The sequence below is a fragment of the Oenanthe melanoleuca genome, chromosome 3 (assembly GCF_029582105.1).
Source record: "Oenanthe melanoleuca isolate GR-GAL-2019-014 chromosome 3, OMel1.0, whole genome shotgun sequence".
In the NCBI taxonomy this organism is placed as follows: Eukaryota; Metazoa; Chordata; class Aves; order Passeriformes; family Muscicapidae; genus Oenanthe; species Oenanthe melanoleuca.
The window spans coordinates 7987742-8013320 of NC_079336.1; positions in this window are offsets into that span (position 1 = coordinate 7987742).

Sequence of the window (25579 nt, forward strand, 5' to 3'; positions counted from 1 at the left end):
CAAGGTACAGGGAACTGAGCCTGTGTTACAGAGGTGTAAATACACATGTATTTACATAGGAAACATGCACTTAACAGACACCTCTATAAACCTTAAACAACACAAATGGTCCATTGCCTTTTGTCCTTCCCAGCTAGCTAGACTTAGAGTTCACAGGTGGAGGGCACACGAGTCCTGCACTCCCCTACCTCAGGCACACCATTCCCATTTGAGGATTTCATGGACTCCATGAAGACTCCATCCAGGCACTGCACCAGGAAGATCCTTTAATGCAGTTTCACCTCTCCCTTGGCTCTCACCAGCCTAGTTTTGTTTTCTAGCTGGCAAAGTTTGCTGGGAAATGTTGGTATGTAGGTGCACACACGTGGCTGTGCTCACACAAACAAGAGATCCACGGATGGGTTGGAACAGAGTTCATCAGGAAAACAGATCCGAGCTCAGAGACCAAGTGCAGGCCTCAGGGAGGAAACCACTTGCCTATTGCCCCCTCAATCTCCCTTCTTCTCTATGTTTTCTTCCCCTGATGCACCTTAAGCATTTACTTCTTCACCCTTGTCCCTGCTGAGATAAAAAGAAATCTGTCTGTAATCAGTTTTTCCCAAACGGCCCATTTTGGCTACAACAAATTTGATATTTCTAACATAATTACCTGGGTCGCTTTGGTCTTACATGGAAATATTTATTGGTTATGTTATCTCTGTTGGCCTTGCAAGGCTGGTCCCCCAAAGGCTAACAAAGCTCCCTTTCAATTATTTGTGAAGTTCAACCACTTCTCACAAAATTCCTCCTTAACCATCTGTGAAATACATCATCCCTCATGGCACTATCTGTTATATTTGTCAGCTGTCTCATCCAGAAAATTTTCATGTTGAATTCAGTAATTTCTGATATTGCATTTACTTTGCTAAACCTCAGGAAAAGGCTATCTACATGCCTACTTCAACAATGTTCAAATTTTAGCTTTTATTCTCACAAAAATAGGATAACAATTTTTTTTTTCTCTCTTTTTTTTTTTTTTAAATTTTTATATAGCTATTTTTCTTCTAGTTAACTTGAATATTTGAAATCTTTGTGGGGTTTTTCTAGTTTGTTAGCATGTTTGATGCATTATTTTAAAAAGAACAGTTCTCTAAGCCACACAAAATCCCTGAGAAACTGTTATGAAATAGAACAGGAATGCGAGTTAGTAAATAATATTACCTGATAAAATTATTTCAGGCAATTGGTTACTTCGAAAATGTTGCATTTGGGCTACAGGAGAGCAGCCAAAAGAATAATGCAACATAGTTCTTTGTGTAATGGAGAGGCAAAAGAGAGCTTTTATTTAAAGAAACACTACACTTATATAAAGTAGTTAGTACAATTCAAAATAGGACATTGGTCCAAGAAGGCAACACCTCTCTGAAAACATGCTTTCTGCAAAACATCTGCCTCTCATGTCTCCAGCAGGAGTTTAATCATTGTTATAACTTCTAGTCCTTGAGCAGCCTGAGAAAAGGCTGCTTTCTTGGCCCCCAGCAGTATCCTAATGACACAAAAATATCATAGAATTGTACAATATCCTGAGCTGAAAGGGATCTGCAGGAATCAAGTCCAGTTCCTGGTCCTGCAAAAGACACCCCAAGGATCACATCATGTGCCTTAGAGCACAGTTCAAAAGCTTCTGGAGCTCTGTCAGGCTGGTGCTGTGACCATTCCCTGGGGAGCTGTTCCAGTGCCCAAACACCCTCTGGGTGAAAAACCTTCTCCTAATATCCAACCTAAACCTCCCCTGACTCAGCTTCAGGCCATTCCCTCAGTCCTGTCCCTGTCACCCCAGAGCAGAGATCAGTGCCTGTCCCTCCTCATCCCTTCCCAATGGAGCTGTGACTGCAGTGAGGTCTCCCCTCAGTCTCCTCCAGCCTGAGCAGAGCAAATCCTCCCAGCCACTCCTCACAAAGCTTCCCCTCAGTGCTCTTCACCCTCTTCATCACTCTCCTTTGGATTCTCTCAGCTTTATACTTTCTTTGATTCCCAATTTGCTTAGTGTTCACCTACAATAAAATACTCTATGTGTGTAGTCAAGCAATTTTATTAAAACATTTATTTTAATATATCTAATCAACATTATTTGCTGCCAATTTTTTCTACTGCCTCCCAGACCCAAAAAAGGCATTTTTAATATATATTTGACTTATTCATTGCCAAAGGCTCTCTTTCTTCATAGTGACTGATAAGTGGGACCAAGGACTCTCCAGTCCCTGTATTTATGGACTCAGTTCTTCCTAGTCAGTCAATATGCCAGAATCTGTGCTAAAGTAAATTTTTTTTAAAGGATTTGAAACAGGAGACAGACAATGGTATTTTGTATCTGTGAGTCAGACAGAAAGCAGCTCAGTCTATACTCTCTTCTACATGCAAAACAAACTGTGCATTAAATTGGGAAGAACTGAATTTCACAGTGGGAAGAATGCATTAGATTAAAATGATGCATAATCATAGATGTATTGATACTGTGCTTAGGCATGTAAAGAGTTTCAAGAGAACTAAGTGCTAGACACAGGTATTTCAAGAAATGTTTATTTGCTTTATCATTTACAAACAGGTGAACAGGGAAAAAGAGGCTGCCAATCTCCTTCAAATTAATTTTCAGCTGAGGGGTCTCTTGTATTAAGGTGATAAGCAACTTGTGCTGAATTACTATACTAAAAGTTAACTATCTAAAGAACTCTTGAATCAAAGGTTATCTAGAAAACAAGAAAAAATAGTATTTATGGAGAGAATAGTGATAAGAAATGTATAAATGTTCTAAGCTAGATAAGTTAACCATCTAATGTAAAGGACTGCAGAAGCCCTTTAACTGAACTGTAGAGCAATGCTTAAAATGTGAATATTCCTTCCTATTGCTTGGCAAAGCTTTCTCATTGCAGTTACCAAACTGTTCTCTTTCTAATCATTGTAATTCAACCTGCTTTATAAAGGTTTCCTCCACTTCTCCCCCCTCCTTCCCCAGTTTTGACCATTTTAACTTAGGAAGAGGGACAAGTACTTTTTATCTTTGGACTGCACAGGAAAGTATAACTGCTAATTTTTAAAAGGCAGGATTGATTTATAGGGGAGGTTTAGGATAAAAGAATTCATGGGAAATTCCCCTTCCTGACTGCTATAATATCTGCCCTACACACTCCCTTTTCTCTTTGTCTTTCCCAGTCCTCTTTATAGAATACCTCTTGTTCCAGTTACCTTCTGGTAGCCTTGTTGCTCATTTTTATTCAGATACATGATGAGACTGATGAAAATATCAAGAGACCTGAGATGATGGAATTTGTGGATTAGACAGAGACTGTAGATCAGTGGTTGGTTTCACATTCCTGAATGCTGGTGATGTCCTCAAATGATGAAATTCCCTTTGCCTCTGTGCTGAACTGCTCTGAAACAGAAAGAGAATTTTCACTGCATTATATGAAGTTACTGATTTTTTAGAAAAAAAAACCTGCTTGCTGTGCGCTTCCTCAGGTTTTAGTTTTTAAATTATTTCATACATTTTTCCCCTGAACAAGCCCTATGTCACCTTCTGCAAAAGTTTTCTGTTTTCCCCTACAAGATTAGGCATCTTTCCTAGTGCTTCCTTTTATGGATGATCATGGAAAGCAGCTAATTTTATCTGCATACTGTGAAATCTACTGAGAGCAAATTTAAAGAATACCCTTTAAGAAAACAGTAGGATAAAAAGGTCTTTTAGCCTCTCCGTGTATCTTATTCAGCCTGATTCTTCAAAGCCCGAGTCTAATTTCCAGTCCTGCTGTAAGCCACATGTCGTGACCTTGCTAAGTGGGTGGAAATCACAGGGAGACAAATAAGAAAAGGAACAGAAGAAAGAAGGAGAAGGAAACTTCAATTACAGTTGCAGGAACAATGAGTAGCTCAAAAGCAGTTTCTGTTAGTTCAGTGGATAGGTTTCTTTTTTGAATGATATATTCCATAAGAGCGACCCAAACAATTCAAGTGTTTCTCTTGAGTTATTGAATTATCTGCTTATCCAAATCGATATATCTCTTACATCTTTCCCTGTTTTTTTCATGCCTGAATTTTCCAGTATAGTGACTATATCCTGGGATCTTAAATAAATTCCATACTTTTTTACATTCACGTGGATATTTTAAAATGGACAACATCTTGCCATAATAGCACATTCTATAAAACGCTGGAATCAGTAGGGCTGCAATCGATGTGTGGTTTTGCTGACTTGCAAACAAAGAAAAATGTGAACTGTAGAGCTGATCCTGGCACATATGTACATGGAAACACAAATGTTAACCTAACCAAATAAATTCTCACAATTATCTCTGAGGTGGTATTTTATAGTCATTCTGTCTCTGAAATGAAAACAGAAAACAATTTTTGAACTGATGTTATAGTTTAAAAAAATGTAGGAATCAATGTACATGAGATTATGTCCATTAAAAAAGATAAGATTCTCCTGCATAGGATATTATGCTATTAAAATGAGAGCAAGAACTTCAGCACTGATGTTTTTAACATGGTTGTTAAGGAAGATATCGCTGCATTAATTTGCACTTTGAGCTACTTGCTCATCTGCAGCCATTGTGTCTGAGACAGTGAGCAGCAATATTGCAGATTTTCCCTTTCTGTGCCCTATTTCTGTTATATTTGGTCTATAACTATTTCACAGCCCTGAATGAAGTACATGCAAAGCTTTAAGAAGTGGCTTTTGCAAAAGTGTGAACTCTGCCTTGAGAGGAAGGTGGTCAGAGATTAATTCATCAGGACTTCACACCCTGGGGGAGAGCAGTGAAAAATAAAAGCAATTAATTCCTCCATCCCTGAGCCTCACAGCATAGGTGACAATCTGCCCTGGTTTGTCTGATCATCCTGGGGCACAAATGACTAGTGGAACTTACTGGAGACTTCATCCTGAAGCTCACTGGAAGGTTTGGAGTTCCAAATTTAGTTCTGATAATACCTGAATACTCCAACATTAGGAACAGACATTTTCTTTCCTGATACTATTGTTTACACTTGAATTTACAATATAAAGATTTTCTTCCCTGTTTCTTATTACATTTGTGTCCCTAATTTATTGAAGCCAAAGTCAAATAAGATTAACATAAAAGAAATCTAAAGATTTTGCACCTTTAGAAATTTGATTTTGGACTTAAGAAAAAGTTTGTTGTAACTTTGTTGGAACAAGGGTATCAAACCTTTTCCACTTTTAGACAATTAACATATTCATAGTCCTTTGAAGAAAAAAGTTAAGTAGTGGAATTTTTAAAAATATTACCATGCAAGCATTTTTTATGCTATGATCTAACAACCAAATAGAAATTTAATGAACAATATCCCATTTTCATAAAAACATTTTGGTGATTCTCTGAACAATTAAATTAATCTTCAAATATTTGTAAATATATATATATTTATACATACACTTACTTCTGTATGCATAAATACAAACATATATATTTAGCAAAATAGAACTTTTCCTTCATTTTTTGCTATGATTTTTTGTGCTAAAAACATCTTTATCCAACCAACTCATTTGTTACAAGGAATATCTGCAGATGGGGTCTAATGTTGTTGAGTGGAGTTAAAGTATATTTTAAAAAAAGTGGTCTTTGATACCCTGGATGATGTAAAATCTGAAGGAATAAAACAATAAGAATATGTATCTCTAATGATGTAGTTTTCATTGAAAGATTTCAAAGCACCTTGAAAATGAAATTACTGTCACTGTGTCCAAAATCAAAAATGCAGAAAAGAAACACAATGGGAGGTGACTTGTTTGAAATTGGCCAGCAGGCTTACAGGAGAAACATCTGAGAATGCTCTTCACATTCCCTCCCTTCACCTGCAGCTCTCATTAGTACTTATGATGTTTCAGTGTGACAGGGTTAAAGATGGAGATGGATTTTTTTGGTTTTTTTTACTTTGCAACAGTGCTGTTAAATGCTGTTTCTGGTTTGCATCTTTGACTGTTTTCAATGGCTCGTTCTTCAGATGTGAGCCTTAGCCTTTTCCTGGAAGTTCTTTCAGAGTCTATGAAGAACTATATAAATAAATGAAACACAACAGCATTGCATTTCTTTTTTTCTTTTCTTTTTTTCCCCCTGCCCTTTACACATACAAAAACTCTCATAAATAAGTTACAGAGTGCAATCCTCATCAACACAGCCTGCAGCACTTCTCATTTGGAGTCTCACTCATCAAAGGGCACTCTACAGTGGTGTCTGGGCTGAGGTCATGGTCTAGGGAAGAAGAGATTTTCTTCACACAGGCAGATGATAAAACTGTTTTTTGCTTCTGATTCAGTGAGAAATATTCATTAATTTATATAGCTATTTTCATACTATGAAAATCTGTGATAAGAAACCTGATCTTGACAGGTGGTAGCTTTCTTCCTGTGGCTGAATAGGATATCTCTGAAGATAGCAAATGTGGATTTGTTCACCTTTCCCATGTATAAACTAGAATAGAATAGAACAGAATAACAGGTTCTTATAAGATGTAAAACAGTATAATTACGTAAATATACAACAACTTTCCATAAAGCTATTCAAAGCAGAAAATATCTTAGAAAATATCTTTCCCTTCATAAAATTCCATATACATGCACACATCTTTATATATAAACTAGTTATTTATTTCCATGTAGTCTAAACCGACATTTTTAGGTTTTTTTAAGTGTTATGGTGACACTTACATCTAACTGCTACTCAAAATATTTCAGGTGAAATCACCCATGTGTATTCACGAAGAGGGAAAAGTGCATGGTTATATCTCTTATTTCTCTGATTATCTGTTTGTTTGTGGTTTAGCAAGTACTAACAGACACAGAGATATTGATGCCACAGTCATACACCTCTGGCTCCATTCGTGGAGTATTTGGCTTCATTTTTCAGAAGTGTGTTCGAACCTGAATGCATTTTAAACTTTCATTTGTCTTTTATATTACTAGTATTATATTTTTGCCTTGCAAAATTTATATTGCCACACAAATTTCAGGACAGAATTCAATAGTACCTATGGGAATTTTCCATTAAAATGTGCATATGTTTATAATGTAATGATCTGACTTGAAAACTTCAGTGGGATTTTTTTTTTTAATTCTTGTTTTCCAATATGAAAAAAAAAATTTAAGTTGATGCAGGGTTCCTCTGGATTGGATTAAGTTTTGTATATACTTATGAGCTGGGAGACATTACTTTCTCAATTTAACTGAAGACTTTAAGACCAAAATTACCAACTATTTGTACTTCATCAGATGGAATTCTTTAGTTTTATAATGCAACAGAAATAAATCCCATGTTATTCTCATATGCTGCTGTTATCTACTTAATTCTACAATTACAATTCACATTAAGCAGTAGTGTTGCTGTTGTGCCTTATTCTTAAAACCTGTTCCTTTTGCTGATGGATTTAGGTATAGTGTCTGATTATCCTTCTGAAAAAAAAAGAAAAAACTTAATAGGTTCAATAATCTTCTCAGTGAGAAAATAAAGAAATGTTGATTCATTCTGAAGAAAGAAATGAGTGCAGATGCTCTCTTGAAATTGTAGCCTACGTTCTGCATGCAGCTCTGTTTATTTGAAATTGATTTGCATCTTGGTTTTTCTGCATTGAAGCAAATAGAGCAAGATGAGTGGTCACTGTTAGTACCTACAGCTCTAAGGAGAAAGCCTGTCTGGAGACTGATCCCTTCAATTAGTCACCTTTTTCCCTACACCATAAGGAGAATTTTGTTAATGGTTATCTATTAGGTTAACTAACAGTTAAGATTCAAAATACAAAGAAGAATGAACCAGGATATATGATTTTATTCTGTTTTGGATTTTTTTACAGTTATTTAGTCTCTGGAAGAGGCAATGTGCCTGATAGGCCAGTAGTGATTACAAAGGCACGTGTGGAACTTCACAGTTCCATCCTTATCTCAGTACTTGCAATGTTGGCTGGTAAAACTTCCCCACTGACACATGGAGCATCCCCCCCAGCACGGGATCCCTTTGTACCATGCAAGTCCCTTTACTGCCCCTGGTTGGGCTTTAGCAGCTAGGTCTCAAAGTCTAAGGGTGTTTGCAGCATTATGCAGCCCACTGCAGCCTGCTTTCCTGATTTCTGATTTTCCTAGAGCACCCATCAATTTAACTGCAGAATTCCAGTGTGGGTGCTCAGTTAAGTCTTGCTCTTCATGTTGTGATGTTGCTGGTTTTGGTCTTCTCACTCTCCTGGTCTGCTGATTTGCAGATAGTTACAGCTTTTTTTGTGTTTCTTGTATTTTTTCATATAATTTTAGGGCTCAAATCTGTTTGGAGGGGTTTGTACACAAGTAGAATCAGCTAGCATCTAACTCTGGATCTAATAATTAGAGATGAATGAGTACATAAGGACCTGTGCTCTCTGCAGGCTTTCTGAACCTGCAGAATAATTAACCAAGCACCTCAGGCAGGCTTGCTTTAAGAGGGAGAGAGTTCCAGAGACATAATGCCACAGTTCTGTGATATATCAAGGCTGTTTTCCTTAGCTGAAAAGTGTAGAATACATTCCCTCTCCACTTTGACTGACATTTGGTTTCTACCTAATTGCTGCTTTTTCTCTTAGATCTTAATCATTTGCATCACACTTTAAAGAGAAAAAGATCAAAGATCAGGGGGTAAGAGGATATGAAATATGTTCCTTAGCTGACCCATAGTTGTGTATAAAGATGAACATAAAATTTGAGGCCTGTGAGGGTTTGTCTTGCTCTTAGCACTGGAAAAGCTGTGACAAGACAAGGGGTTATGGGTTTTAACTGTTTCATGAATAATCACATTCTTCATTCAGCCAAGAGACTTTTTCAGGCACTATAATGATAAAAGAAACACAAAAACTTATTGATGATTTGCTCTTTATTGTGCATTCTGATCTTATATGAGAACAAAGGGAGAAACAGAAATATTGGGAAAAATAATAGAAAAACAGATAAAATATTCCCTCATTGATATATCTGGTGTATCACAATCTTATTTTGCTTATTATTTCATTTGAGTAAAATCCTCTAGATTAAAATCTGAACTTAATATGTAACTGCCTTCAGATTTATGGCTTGATTTAAGAATAGAATGTGGTTGTCTGATGAGTGTTGGAAGCATTTGAAAAGACCACTAATTTACTTATTAATAAATTACATAGAACAAAATGTTCCACTGTATATATTTATTATTTGTCCATGACTTGGGGGATGTGAAAAGAATATGACATAAGTGGGAAAGAACAAAGGGAAAAAAAATTATCACAATTGTATGGAATATTTTCTCTAGAGAAATAGTTGAGTAGTGTGGGTGTAATCATCCTGGAAAAGAGATTACTTTGGGGATATGGTGGGGAGGGTCTGAAAAATGAGTATCATGAGAGAACAGTAGGAAATGACTGCTCCCTGTCTTTTTCAGTATGACAACTTGGGTTTGTCAAATGAAGCTACAGGAGATGAGAAAGAAATTAAAGATATTTTATTGTGGAAACATGCAATGGTCTGCATTGGTTCTTACTGTAAGAGTGGTCAAACACTGGAACAGACAGCTCAGAGACATGGTGTCATCTTCTTTCAGATATTCAAAACCCAGCTAGGTCCACTTCTGAGCAGCCTGCTTTAGCTGATTTTGTTTTCAATGGGAAGTTGGATGACACAACCTCCAAATGTACCTTATCTTCTCATCCCCTCTGTGAAAATGCTTGGCACATAGTATGTATGAAAAATACCATTTTAATTCAAGCACTACCTACTTTCTCTGGTTTCCTTCTTCTTGGTTTCATGATTTACATGAAAGGAGCACTTTTCATGTTCTCACTGTCAGTGGTAGACTGTGCACCTTGTTTGTGTGTACAGGATGAGAAAGATCTGCCTGTGTGCAATAATGCATGACCTCAAGATCAGGATGCTGCCATGAGTTCAGACATTGTAGCTGTGTCTGTAGAAGAGGTAGACTTGGCATCTTGTAAAGCTTGAACAGCCACAGATGCCACTATTTTCTCCCTTCACAATGTGAAGGAAACCAAACTTTCATATTGTGGTTATCCTTTCCAGCACCATTTTATCTTTACAAACTGTCATCTTACTCAAGTCAATGAACTCTTTGGAGGAATTCAGGGAATAATTTCCTGAAATTGTCTACATCTACTTATCTTAGACACCTTCAGACTGCAGGACACTCATTCAGCAACTATTAATGGAGATTTATCCATTTATAATGTTAGTGTGTTAATTAAGGAGAGACAAATAAAAACGATCACCACTAGGAATCTCACAAGATTTAATAAAGCCAAGTGCAAGGTGCTGTGCCTGGGTTAGGGCAGCACCCAGTACCAACCCAAGCTGGGGGATGAGGAGTTCAACAGCAGCACTGGCAAGAAGTAATTGGGTCTGCTGCTGGGTGAGAGGCTGGACATGAGACAATTATATAACTAGATCAGGTGTGTTTCAGTTAAAATGGGTTCAGTTTAGCCATTTAAATCTTGTATTAAAAATTAATTCTTAGATGTGTTTATGATGACTTGGTTAAAAATGGTCCAGAGAGGAAAAGAAATTAATTAAGTGGGTTCAGATGCACTTCTGAAATTTCTTCAGGTGCATATTTATGGATTTTCCTCACTTTTAGATGACTAGATATTTTGTCTTATTTTTGACAACTAAAATAAATGTTAACAATAGTATGACAGCAAGCTCTCAGCTTGATAGCCCCAGGAGAATTTGGAACTGTTCAGAAACTGTCCAGACAGCCTCAGAAACTTTCCTTTGTGTACCTGCTGAAACCCTGACATTTCAATACTGATGGCCACTTCCCAAAAAGTATGAAATGTTTGTACCATTTGGCTTCAAGTTTCATTGACAGCTGATTCTCTGTCCTTCAAACAACTGAGACATATTGTGAGTCAGCATTAGCTATTTAGGGCCAGATGTGCTGCTGAAATAAATTGACAGAGTTCCATTGACCACTATTGAATATACCTGAAATTGTACAGGCAAGTGATAGGTAAAAAATTAATGAAGAGAAGTGAAAATGCCATAACTGCATTTGCAGTTGAATATCAAGCTGGTATTTACTGAGATAAATCAGTTTGTAAACAGCCTTCATTGCTAATTGCCCTTGTCTTTGAGGCTATTAGCAATGTCATATTTTATTTAATTGTTTAATAAATTAAAACTTAAATAAATGTTTTAAGGATAAAAACAAATAGCTTGTTAGCTGCTTAAACCCATTCATTTTTTCTTTATTTAAATAAAAAAGTGAAGGATTATCACCGCATTATAATAATAATAACTAAAACGTAGCAATCAGTTCAAAACAAGTGACATAGGGGAAGTTGCACAGCACAGCCTGTCCTCTCTGAGAACTCTCTGTTCCATTTACATCAATCAATTTCACCATTTTACTACAATATAGTCAGTTCTTCCATTCAGAGAAGGTAAAAAAAGGATGTTTTGCCTTTTCCCTACTGTGCAATGCCTCTATAGTGTTTTCATCAACATGGTTTTGCTGGTCAGAAAATATAATGCTGCAATGTCCAAATGTACCACTCATTAGACCTGGCCTGAAAGGGTTTACACCAGTCTATAGGTGATTGCTTGTGATTTCAAAAAATTTATTGTAGAACCATGCTGTGGCCAAAAGCAGACTCCAATCATCCTCCTTGTGCTGACATCCAGAGAAAGAGCTACAGCACAACATGAGAAATTTGGCTTAAGACACACCCATACTGCATCTACAAAGGGATTTCTAAATTTGTCTTCTGACAACCATGGCATCAGTCAAGTGACTCAAAGGAAGAACTATTCATAGAATCACTGAGAAATATAATTTTTAAAAGGCTATTAAATAACATTATTTGGGAATAGTTTCTCTAAAGTAAGTGAAGGAAAATGTAGGTCATTCTGGATTAAGAAATCACTCTTGGAATTCTAATCCCCCCTCTAGCACCACTCTCAACACAAATTTAGTTTGGACTTTATGAACAGTATTATATGTTTTTAAATGACAAATGAATAATGAGAAATGGTCCTCATCACCAAGAAAATAATTTCACTAAAATGTATCATTACTCTGGGAGATTATTTCAGCTTTGTATGATACAGCACTCTGTTTCAGTGTGCCTTTGTAAGTCACCTTCTGCACAAAGACTGAGCCTAACAAATGATAACAAGACCTTCATACATTTATTCCATATGTGAGTAATATTATGAAAGAGTATCCATTAATTTCAACACTTCCCTCAGAAGCATGGTGGAGTTTCTGTTGAAAGTATATAAGAAAATATCTTTTTTTTTTTTCCCCTTTTTTCCCTTTTCTAAATGACAAATAGATTTTGGCCAGGCCACTGAAATAAGCAGCAGCAAACTCAGCTGATTTGGTTCTGCTAAGCACTTGCTCTAGGGAAGATATAACTGATAACAGAAGATACAGGAGATGCAAGAGCAGGGTTATGAGGTTTGGACTTCTCTATTTCAGTATTGCTCTGAAACATGGGACAGTGCCAAAGCAGAGATTGACTGCCTGGCATGACAACAAATAGAATCTTGAGTGTGTCTTGCATGTCCTGCTTTTCATTGCTAGGAGCTTAGAAAGTCGTGTTTCATTCTGGGGAAGAATGAGACTGTTTTGAAAACACAGGGATTTCTTTGCTGTAAAGAATAATTGGTTCATATCTAGTTGGGATATACAATGCCCATCTAGGTGGTGCCTCTGGAGATGACTATGAAGATTATTGACTGAGAGAGAGAGGGTGTGTGTATGCATTTAGAACAGTCAAAGTATTTAAGTGTTTCTTCATTGCTAATTTCAGTAAGAGTTGAGGCTTTTTTGAGATAGAGATTCCAGTTAATTTTAGAGCTCAGTTGATTCAAGCACCTTCTAACTTCAAGTAAAATAATCACTACAGCATAGAGATCCTATCAATCATAGCAAGGTTTGCATGCTTATTTAGCTAGCTTGTAATTAAAGGCAGCTAAAAATATCATGCATGAATGGCAAGTTTCTACTTTTTTATTTAGCTCATCTCCTTCAGAGAGAAGACACAAGTCCCATCAATCACACAGTTGGTAACTGAAGTCATTATCACTAAAATTAAGGCAATTATATACAAATGAATATTAATGAATCCTCCAGTCAAAATCCAGGTCAGTTTCCAAGAATTTTAACAAAAATATAAAGAACTCCTCTTTTCCACTTAATCTTTTGTCAAATAATCAGTACCAAAAAGGACACACCTTTTGTATTTAGCTAGCATCATGGATTGAGGTTTTAATGAAATTAATAACAGTATTTTTCCAGCATGGTGCAAAGTGATGTGTTAATTAACATTGTTCTCACAAAAAGTGACACAATGTTACACTAACTTAACTTTGAAGTTGTCATTTCCAGTTGCCATTAGCTCTATTATAAGGAGAAAACAGATTGTCAGTGCACTGTGCTCAGCCAGACAACTAAAACAAGACTACATTATTTTAAGGTCTAAAAAAAAAGAGTTGAACTCTCACAGATCGATCTCAGTGTCCCACACAAGGAAAGGCCATCAGACAATTTGTCCCCTCCTCTCTCAGTCAAGTCACGTTCACTTAGAGCTGAGCTAAAGGCAAGGAAAAAGGGAATAAGTCAGAGTAGCTTTCTTTGAACTGTGCTTCACCCCATGTCTTTGGAAATGATCTCAATAGCCTCAAGGCAGGTAGTGGCAACTGTTAACTGCACTTGGAGACACAGCACAACAGCAGAGGCAACTGCATCTCTGAATTATTTAAGGAGATAGAAAGAAAGGCATTTCAGGCAGCTATAACAGACTCAAAGTTTCCCTATTATAGATATCAGCTTTTTATCCTGAAAGTGCACTAAAAAGATAATTTAATTTTCTTGTATTTATCTGTTTATGGTAACTGAAATCCATGCTGGTGATACCAACAGTGAAGGTGTTCCCTCTTTAGAACAATTAAAACCAGGAGTGAATCACCTGTCTTTCAAAGGCAACCACATATCAGACAAATGTTAGAAAAAAAAAAAAAAAAAAGAAAAGAAAAAAAGAAAAAAAGAGATCTTTCTAAAATATCCTTTACAAGAAATATTATTCTTTTACCTAATTCCATGGGCAGATGGAGTCACTGCTACATTGATGTACACTTGAATGAGCAAGATCAGCTTCAAACTCCTTATTACTATAAGTGTAGGGGAAAATTAAGTGGGCAGAATGTAATCACTCAGGCTTGGGTTTTGTTAAATACAGAAGTGAATAAAATAATTATTCAGCTTGCAAATCACCAATCCTTTGCTATTCTGAAATTACCTTATACTCAGCAAGAAACAAGAGTACATTGCAAGGAAACAATAATTCTATATCTACAGAGAACTCAGGTTTCACATTTATTCTTTAAATTAGATAAAGTATCAAGAAATTCAGTCTACCTTCATTTTGAAGTGTGCAAAATAGAGATGGATTTGAGAGTTAACATGTTTGCTTCTCTTTTTTTTCCCCACGCTGGTTAAAGTAGAAGAATTATCTGTCTTGAGACTAACATTACCTTGTCTAAAATGGTTTCAATTCACTAAATAAAATCCATGGACTGGAAAAAAAGTACTGACTGTAAGTTTCCAAAGTCCCAAGAACAATTGCAAGTGACCCATGTGTTTTTGCACCCTGAGAAAACATTAGATGGGCATACACTTTCTTTCATTTAACCTACTAACAAATTAAATCACAGATATTTTGTTTCATAATAATTGATTGTCTTATTCAAGGAAATAAGTACTTTTCAGAAATAACAACTCTTCATGGTCACAAGTATTCCCATCTCATATTTTCTTCCCCTTAATGGAAACAAAATTTTGTCTTTAAAGAAGAGAGGTTCTTATAAATATTGCATGTGGCTCAGTCCTGCTGAGGAACACTTTAAAGCAAATAAGATGGAAACAGATAAAAAAGCTAGAGGGATTGATAAGCAGCAGTGGGAAGAAACAATAATTTCAGAGTAAGTCTGAGGTTCTAGTTTCACAAGTATTTGTTTTGGCATCAGTGTTTGCTTGTTCATCTCCTAAGCCTCACTGCTTATCACTGTCTCATCTCACTCCCTCATAAAAAAACAGAGAAAACACTGGTGTCACACTGTGAACAACATCAGAGATGCTAATTCAGGTTAAAAACCCCACAGCTTTATGTCATTGGGTTTTGGGGGCTTTTGGTCCTGGGAGAAATAACTGTAAATGTATGGCTTGTTCAAACTTGCCCTGGGATTTCTGCATTGCTTTCTATGATAGCAAGCAGAATGCTAAATGTTAGTGTTCCAATTAAGTAGTTTAATGGTCACTTCAGATCAAGGTAAGTTAGAGATGGTCATGAAAATTTTGCAGTCCCATGAAAATTTTCTCAGACCCAACACCTATTTCTAATCCTCATTCAGACTGGAAAATACCTAAAAATTCCACCAAATCTACATCAACTAAGCACAATTATTTTTATTACAATTTATAGTGCTAGTATTATTAGATACCTCTTTTTAACTATATACATGTTTAATTTTAGCCATTAAAAATTGCCAACCTATTATAATCCCAAGTAAAACCCCAAAATTGCATGAGGGAGCCCCCATAATTTGAGTAGGCAGCTCCAAAGTGAGTTCCTTGGGTCTGTGAGTGCACTGATTTTTGAGAGGTACAGTCATATCTTGTGAAATTGTTGGCTTGTGGCTTGCACAGCAACAAAACAAGGCTTTCTTTACTTGTCAAGGAGCTTTTGCATTTGCTGCAGGCAAAGGTCAGGGACACAGAGGATTTCTGGTTATGACATGTGGCCACTTGTAACTTTCTGATAATTTCCTTGTGTTTTGTCTCTGTGTCTCCTGGTGATCAGCCTGTATTTCCATAACAGCAGTATTGGAAATGACTGTTGGGGTAACATCCTGAACTGCTGAATTCAGGCTCTGCTAAGGTCAATGGCTACATGGTATTATCTTTTCAGAAGTGTTTTTGCTTGATCTTAAACTTTTTTTTTTTTTTTTTTTTGTCTTCTATGTTTTCAGAAATATATATATATATTTTTCTGATTCAGAGCCTACATTTCTTCATATCTAGTTTGAATCCATTTTATGTAAACATTTTCTTTCTCTTTTCCTCCTTTCTGCGTTTCTTGAAATAAAGTACATAATTTTCAGACTCCATTGAGTGGAGTAAAATAAGTTATTTTAGGTAAGATAAATGATTTTATTTTTCCTCATAAAGGAGCCTGTGTGCTACTTTTAAAGTTCTCTTGGACCAGTGGTGCAAAGTTTCAGTCCTGTTTCAATTTTCCTTTGTAGCACTGGAGAGCCTTTACAGGTGAGGTCTCAGCAGTGCCTCATGCAATCACATTGCTGCTGGAAATCCTTCCTCAGGTGTAGCCTAACAGGTGATTTGATACATTAAATACATTATGTTAAAGTCCCATAATCACTCTATTCACTCAATAACCTTTCTTCTCTCACAGTATTACCTGGTGAGCTTCTAAATAGTAGCATGGATTTTTTTTTCCCCTTATCTACCCAAAAGACATTGGACTTGAATTTTACTCTTCTTCTGTTTCTATAACTAGATTTGTCATAGTTTCTTGCTCCTTTTAAATGGCACTTTGAGTACCTAGTGTCTCATTCTACATGTTCTTCACTTTCTGACTATAACTAATATTACCCTTACTAATCCTATAACTATTACTAAAGTGCTTCTCCTTTTCTGCCAAATTCATAAATAAAAATAAGAATAATAAAAAAATGTTATCTGACAATTTTTGTCATTATCACTAGAATATTTATTGATAATTTGGGAACTATAATACCAGAAAGAAAAAAACTATTAGAGAACATCCAGAGGGCTACAAGGATGCTGAAGGGGAAGCATGTGAGGAGTGGCTGAGGTCACTTGGTCTGTTCAGCCTGGAGGAGACTGAGGGGAGACCTCACTGCAGCTACAGCTCCATTGGGAGGGGAAGAGGAGAGACAGGCACTGATCTCTGCTCTGGGGTGACAGGGACAGGACTGAGGGAATGGCCTGAAGCTGAGTCAGGACAGTTTTAGGTTGGATATTAGAAAAAATTTCTTCCCCCAGAGGGAGTTTGGGTACTGGAACAGCTCCCCAGGGAACTGGCCACAGCACCAAGCCTGACAGAGCTCCAGAAACATTTTGACAATGCTCTAAGGCACATGGTGTGAATTTTGGGCTTGGTGATGTACAGGGCCAGGAATCAGATTTTGATGATTTTGTGGGTTCTTTACAACTGAGAATATTCTTTGATAATCTAATAAATCTCTTGAATTTTAGATCCCAACCTGAAGTTGGAATAACAGTGGGAGGTTTTCCACTGCCTTAAGCAAGATACCCACTATTCTTCTACTGAAAGTTTCTCTTAACACTAGTCTCCTGCTTTCCCTTTTCTTTTCAGCCTCACATTTCCTTCCCCTAACTGGCTTTTGTTCTTTCAGTAATGATGAAGAGATGCTATAATGATGCATAATAGTTGCATCAGACAGCTCTTGGAGCCCAGGACGGCTGTGATCCACAGTATTGCTACCCAGCTATCAAAAGAGAGGAAGGTACAAGGTGTCTATGTGAATTCTTTCTCACTTTTAGTTTCAGTGTTCTCTCTTTCAGTAGCAGGGACAGAGCTCCCTCTACACGTTCTGTTGATCAGACAAAACACTTTTGGATCCTGCTAGATGCACAGATGAACAGTACTAGATGAACTGTACTAGACAAACATAAATCATTATCATTAACTGCTACAGCTCTCAACTACAGCTAAGAACCAAGAAACTAAACCAAGCTGTTAGGGACAACTTAGTATTGATAAAAGAAAATAGTTGACATTTGCTACTGGCAGTTTTACTAAGAGATATGTGTCTGCTAGTCTGAGAAAGATATCATCAGCTGTGTGAAGTCTGAGAGATCTCAGAGGAAGCAGAGAGAAGAAAGGCCTGAAAAGGACTGAGGTATATTTCCTTTGTGCTGAGAATGGGAGAGAGCTTCTGAAAAACTGAACCAAGTAATGGGACTTACTGGCAGACACTGGTAAAGGATTTGATGGGAAATTTGATCTTCTCTGCTATGAGTCACGACCTGGAGTGTTACAGCTTCTGCATGAGGAGCAGAACATCTGTAAATAGAAGTGCTTCAGATGCAATGCCAGCATTGAGTGCAGCACAGAAAGGGGTAGATCTAATTTGTCCATACTGCATGTCTTTTGAAAACATAGGACCTGAACCAAAGGAAAGCTTGGCTCCCCTTCTTTAAAATACACATCACCTATGGTGATATGCATAACCAAAATTGTTAATATGTGTCACTTGCATAGGAGAAAATACATAATTAGATAAGGATTTGGGGACAGAAGAAAATATTAAACATTTCCTTTGTACTTGTGTGACAACGATGCCATCCCACGATCTCTATTTCCTGATGTTACACTGTTACCCATAATTGCAATTGCTCTGAGCAGTCTAGTTGTCTTATTTTAAGACTCAAAAATAAAATGGACTAGGTTGCTGCCTGAGGAATCAGTGTTGAAATCAGCTACTTGTCCCAGTTTTGTGCTATCAGCAAACATGCTGAAGGTAAACTCTGCCCTGTCATGACCATTGGTGAAGCCATACTGAATTTCCTGGAAATTTGATTCAGCATTAGCTGCTCCAACACCTTCCCAGCGATTGAGGGGAGGCTAACCAGCCTTTATTTCCCTGGGAGCTCCTTTTAGCACTTCTTGAAATCAGGAGTGACGTGCACTTTTCCCCAGGCTTTGGGCACTTTTCCTGTCCCTGTGCTGACTGAAGATAATTGTGAGTGGCCCTGCAATGACATCTGCCAGCTCCATCAGCCCCAGTGGGGCTGAGAGTGCTCAATTTGAGAAGTTTTCCCTGATTCTCACACCAGTGGAGCATCTTCCTTGCTATAGCCTCTCCCCTTGGTCCTTGGGGCTTGGGATTCCTGGAGGCTCATCCTGCTGATAAAAACTGAGGCAAAGATGCTGTTCATACCTCAGCAATTCCCATGTCCTCTGCCTCACTGACAAACACACCCCCATTTCCCCAGTCATTTCCCCTAATCTTCCTTTTGTCTTCCTTTGTACTTACAGAAATCCTCCTACTTGTCCTTGGCATTCCTGGTCAGATTCAATTCTATTTCAACTTAGCTGCCCTGACTCAGTCTGTGAATGCTCAGACAATGTTTCTGTATTCCTCCCAGGTTACACATCCTTGCTTCCACTCTCTATATGCTTCCCTGTTGTTTTTGACCTCTCAAATGATTAAAGACAAATGTAATGGCTTTCAGAATTTAAAAAAATATTTTAAAAAAATCAAGTTACGGCATGTTTGAAATACTAAAAGAATATAGAACTCACATCTTTTCATTAAAAATGCAAATGTAGACACAATAGGAAGAATTTGGCTACCTCATTATTGACTCCTTAGACACTTCTAAAATCCATCTTTTCTGTGAAAAAACTGCAGATGCAACAGTCCTCAGTATGGGGACAGATGGGAGTAACTACTTACTCTTGCTTTGAAGAAACATATTACACTAAAACTCATCTCATTACAGCACCTTTCCAGTGATCTGGGAGTTTGTTCAAGAACAAAATGGATATTTATGTTCCTTGTGCTTTAAAAATCATATTTTAAAAGACTCTTAATGAAAGACAGTCTGTGACCTTTCAGCTGTTTCAATACTATTGTGGGAACGAATTTTCACTTCATTGTAATAATTATGTTAGCAACTTCTACTTTTTCTTTTTTTTTAATTGACAGTAAGTATGATTAGGAATACAATAGCACCACCTGAGGCACAGTAGCTGCCTAGATGACTTGACAGTTCATAAATACAGGGTCAAATTCAGCCTTGCTGTGAGTGAGCATACTTTAATTATCTGTTATTTATTATAAGTTGAGTTCTGACAATATGCTCTATACTAATAAGAATAGGGGGGAAAAATCAGTGACACAGAGCATTCATAAGCCAAGAAGCTATTTTTGCAATTCTAATTTATGTTCTGTTTAAAGTATCGCAGTCAATTAATTTTATTCTTTCAAAATTACAGGTGAAGAAGGCTAAAAGTTTGTTCTTATATTCATTTATAGATATCTCAGTAGAAAAAAAAAAAAAAAAAAACAAAAAAAAAACAACTGAATTTCAAGTGCATCAAAGATCCACAGGGATTTTCTGAAAACAGCAAAGATTCTAAGCACCAGTGTAATGCCAAAATGGGAAGTAAACAGACTCATCACCTGGGCAGGTTTTGTGGTGAGAGTGTTCTGAGCACGAGTGTGGCACCAAAGCATTCAATCAGGGTAGAAATGCAGTCTAGCTAAGTGGGTCAGATTCATTTCACTGGTAACACCAGAGTGTACAGCCCAGAACACCAGGCTCCCACTTGAGCTGGGTGAACTTTGTGAGGAGCTGGCTGAGGACAGAATGTAAAAATACACAGAGCTGCTCAGGTCAAATGGGGCCTGGTTTGGCTGCTGGACTTTCTCTCTTAAATGAGCATCCTGTTGTTGTTTTGCAGGCTACCTCTTGGGTATAGGTTTTGGTAATTAATAGGGACACACAGGACTAGCCTGGTGTGCCAAAGCCTGAGGGCTTATGTGACCCAATAAAGATTTTGACCATTCGTGTTACCAGGGAAAATAAAAAAGTGCATGCAACAACTGATTAGTATAGGAGATGCCTCCTAAATACACAGAATAATTCTCATTTTACTGATAATAAAATTAAGCCCGTGGCTGTTAAGTTCCTTGTGAAAATCAATGATGGAATAAGTTGCAGTCCTAGAAATGAACACTGCAGAAAAACATTTGCATTAGACTTTAAGTTGGTGTGCAATTTGCTGTGGGTGATGCTGCTGGTAAACAGGCATTAAGCAATGATTAATCTGCACATTTTTTCAGATTTCAGTCATTAGCAAAGGAGTAGCAGTTTGGTTTGTGTAGGGGATTTTAACTATATTTTGTTTACTATTATTCTTTGGATTCCTCCATATAACCCATCCACCAAATTTTATTGTTAAACTGAAACATATTCTTATAGAAACATATCCTACCAATTGATTAAATAAGAGAAGAATTATTAGTTTTTGACAAGCAGATTCATGATAATTTTACTTCCTATAAGCAGTATAGAGCCATGATAGCTGAAAAATTATTCAAGGCATCACAGGCAGATTTCTAGTTAAAATATTATTCTAATGATACAATTTTAATTTAATCTTCTACAGATTCTCTAATCTGATTTTTATTTTTCATATATGTAAAAAAAAGAAAAAAATAAGGGCAAAGTAATTTATTATTTTGTCATTATATGCTGCTAGATTATATGTTGCAACTTGCAGATGAGCAATGGCTGGAAGATCAACACATTAAAAATCCTTCTCTTTGTATGCTTATTCTGCTACAAGGGAAAAACACTCCCTAATATTCTTTGCCCTAATCAACTTTTAAAGCATAAACACTAAAATAAATCCAAATCACAGAAAAAACCATCTCCCACTAATCTGCTGGGAATTTGCAAAAGGCCACTTCTGAACGAGTTGTCTATGATTAAAGTTCACAGTTTTCTTTCTTTCTGTCTTTCTCTCTCTCTTTCTCTCTTTCTCTCTCTCTCTCTCTATATATATATATATGTATGTATGAATATATCTATATAAATATATATAGGTATATGAGACAGGTTATATTTGGAGATGCATAAAAGCCTGGCTTAAATGGAAATACTACACTGAGTACTCACAAATGTCATGTCTATGACAACAATATTTATTCTGCATTATCTTCTATGTCCTCTATTCTAATTTCTGTAAAATCACAGTAGCAGAAGACTTAGCTGTGCTACTGATATTGGTGATAGTAATATCTTAAGTGCTCAGCAGAGCACAGAACAGCACTACAGTCTGTATAAATCTGTGTTGCACCTGCATCTTGCACAATATATACTGTTCTGCTACACCTCTCTGAAATAAAATACAATAGAAGAAGTGAAGTGAAAGAAAGATGATCAGAAATATGTAATAGCTTTCATAAAAGTAGACAGTTAATAGACTAGAACTCCATTTGCTGGCAATATGAGGAAGACATTAATCACAATGACATGCTGAATAGCAATAAGAACAATTATTCACTATTTGACACAATACAAGAACTAAGGACGACCCAATGTATTATTAGGCAGAGAGTTTAAAGCAAACAAAAGTAAGTGCTTTCCACACCATGCATCATTCAGCTGTAGAATCCATTGCCATAGATTGCTTTAGGAACAAAAGCATAAATGAGTTTTAAAAGGTCAGACAGTTTCATTGGGAATAGGTCTGGTGGTGGTGGTAAAACATGGTTCAGATGCAATCTCTGTCACAATGTCTGCACAGCAGAAGCCAGTAGGCACTATGTGAGAAGAAGGATTTATCTTACATATGTGCAGTTCTTTTTTACTGTTCAATCAGCCTCGGTATCGATCCATTCACAAAGATAGAAAACTGCTAGATGGATATTTGTTCTAGCTCAGAAAGGTTTCTTTTATATCCTCTGTTATTTTGCCACTCAAATAGTTATTATCTTTCTGAACTATCTTGTTTCATTAGGGAAATGCACAACTTGTTGAATGACAGCTACCTACACTGAAGTTTGGTAAATTGGAGATGACATGGCTGATAATACGAAATGTTTGGAAGAAGCACAGCAATTGAGGGGCACCTTCCATCAGCTGAATCTCCCCTACTGCCAAACCTTTAGACTAGCACAGAATATGAAGTAGGAAGCTGAAGTGGAAAAGAGATTACAGATAAATAGGTGAGATTAGTTTAGATAAGGATTGGTTGGAAGTTAGTGTTAGCCCCTAGATATTAGAGGTGAGACAGGCAGAGACTGAATTAAAGACAGGAGAGGAAGACAAATAGATTGGGTGGGAATCTGATCTGAGTTCAGTTAAGCTGAGGAGCTCATGTACAATGTACAAGATTAAAGCAGTGTATGGAAAAGCCAGAGGCTGTTCAGATAAAAAGCCACAGCATTTGTTCTCAAGCTATAGTAATTTGGTCATTAAAAAATGGTGATAAAGGGTTATGTTTGAGGAGCCCTGTTCTAGGATTTTTATTATTAATACCTCAATGTCACGGTGATGCAATAATTATCTGAGTATTTTTGAAGAGGTTCTCTCCAGGATATGTTACTGTTGTGACTCATGACAACACATTAGCTACCAGTTGCCTTCAGAGGTAAAACTGCATTGAATATAATCACAGACTCCAGAATGCTGAGGAATTTGTTCAGGAAGTGCATCTGTTCATAACAGAATCCTTATTATTTCATGGCATTTTTCTGATCTTGAGGGTTTCTATGTAATCTGACTTCTCTTAGTCCCCCAAACACAAGTCCCTGACCTATGATGAAATCTGGATATGTTTTGAAATGTCTGTAAAAGTGCTAAGTGTCCCATGATAAAAAATGTGTGCTGTATTGACCTTGGCTGATGTTCTGGGAAGGTGGGCGGCAAGGAGAAAATAAAAAAGAAAAACCCCTTGTAGACCAAGACAGGAGCATTTTAATTAAGCAGAAGCAAAGACTACATGAGAAAGCAAAGAAAAGCAAAAGATAATTCTCAACTTTCCATAACCAGGCAATGTCCAGCCACTTCTTGGGAAGTAGCATGTCAGTATAAAGGGTGCTTGCTCTGTAAGAGTCTCCCTTTAGATGGAGGAGAAAAATATATTTTCTATTAATAAAGAATAAAATAATATAAAACAAAACATTTTAAATGATGTTTAATTAATCTTTATCTTACCCATTCCAACATCTATTTTTGTATGTTTTGTAATGTATATAATATATTAATAAAGTAGCACATATATATTAATAATAAATAAATCATAGAAACACAGAAAGGTTTAGGTTTAAAGAAACCTAAGAGAAGATTCAATATATATAAAAGAAACAGAGTGCATGCTAAATTTTTTTAATAATTTTAAAATAATTTTTAATAATTTTAAAATATTTTTTAAATAATAATAGTGATGCACAATAAAAATTTTGTATGACTGTGCTTTAACAGCTGAGTTAACTGCAAATGGAAGACAGATGTGATGGTGACTTACAGGAGAACCATATCCAATGGCACAGGTACCTAAGGGAATTGTGCAGGCTTCTGGTGACATTTGAGACAACCAAGGGGGCTTAAAGCATCTGTATCACAATAGAAAAGTTGTGATATTTATTGTTTAGCTTCTAAAGTGCAACTCACTTGATTTTAGAGGGATTCATCATCTAACAACTAAGTTGTAACCATAATTTCTTTGACTTCTTTGAGGAATCATCCAGTTTCACTTTGGCCAAGTAACACAGGAAAGATCAAGGCACCATACATTTGATGGATGATTATACAAAAAAAAAAAAAAAAAAATCTGTGGTGATGTATTATATGGTTAATGAGATAACCACAGAAGGAAGACATCTCAGTAACAGCACTTGGTGAGAAAGAGCCAAATAAATATTGTACTTGTGGGTTAGGTTGATGTCTGGAAGGAAATTAGGAGACAAGCTTCAATTTCAAATAACTATTTATGTGTTTTATAAAAGACTGGATGACAACAACCTTCTCTTTCCTAATCAATGAGTATTCCATGCCAAGACAGGGGTGGGGGTGGGAGATAACTTAGTTTATATGAATACTCTGTATATATAAACTTAGTTTATATGAATACTCTGTGTATATACCTATCTATTTTCCACTGTTCCCTGAACTGTGTCCATTTTACTTTATTTCAATCCACCTACTGAAAAGGAAGCTAGTTCAGCACTCTAAAAAGAGGATTGTGACACAAAAATTAAATGAAATTAAACCGAGCCACGAAAGAAGAATTCCCAGATGTCACCTTACACCTAGGCACTACAGGGTGCCCCTTAACCCCTTTTGAAATGTACCATGTTGTGTCAGTGCACAGCATATGGTAAGCATTACTTTTAGCAAAACTTCTTCACATCTTTTGTTTTGCATCACAACTTGAATGTTATTTTAATGTATTTCTCTGGTGGATGAATAAAAGTAATTTTTTAAAGGGTTCATTATGTTTAGACACTACAGTTTATTCTAGTTTTTGTAAAGTCAATTTAGGGCTTGATTCAAATATACAAATACCAGTGAAATCAATGCATTCCCACAATATTTTATAGAATGTGTCAGATAATGCCCTAGAAATTAAATTTGTATGTTTTTCACTGAAACTGGTTTACCATAGGCTATGCTATACAAAAGTTTCCCATACTGTATCTCTACCCAAAGACTAAGGGTCTTGAATCATATTTTGATTTCTTATCTACTCAGAGATCCCAGAAAATGAAATTTTTATCATATTAAAATTTCTTTAAAGTCTGAGCTAAGTTTTGCATCCAGAGTGACCGTTTGCTTCCAAAGGATGTCTTTAGAAAATTGGTAATGAAAAATGGCATTTGCTTACTCAAAAGATCATGGTACTAAACTCATTACATTATTTATTTACTGAAATAATGAGACCATCTGGTCCAGATCTCTACCCAAGTCAGATTATTTCCATCCAACTATTTTTTCCA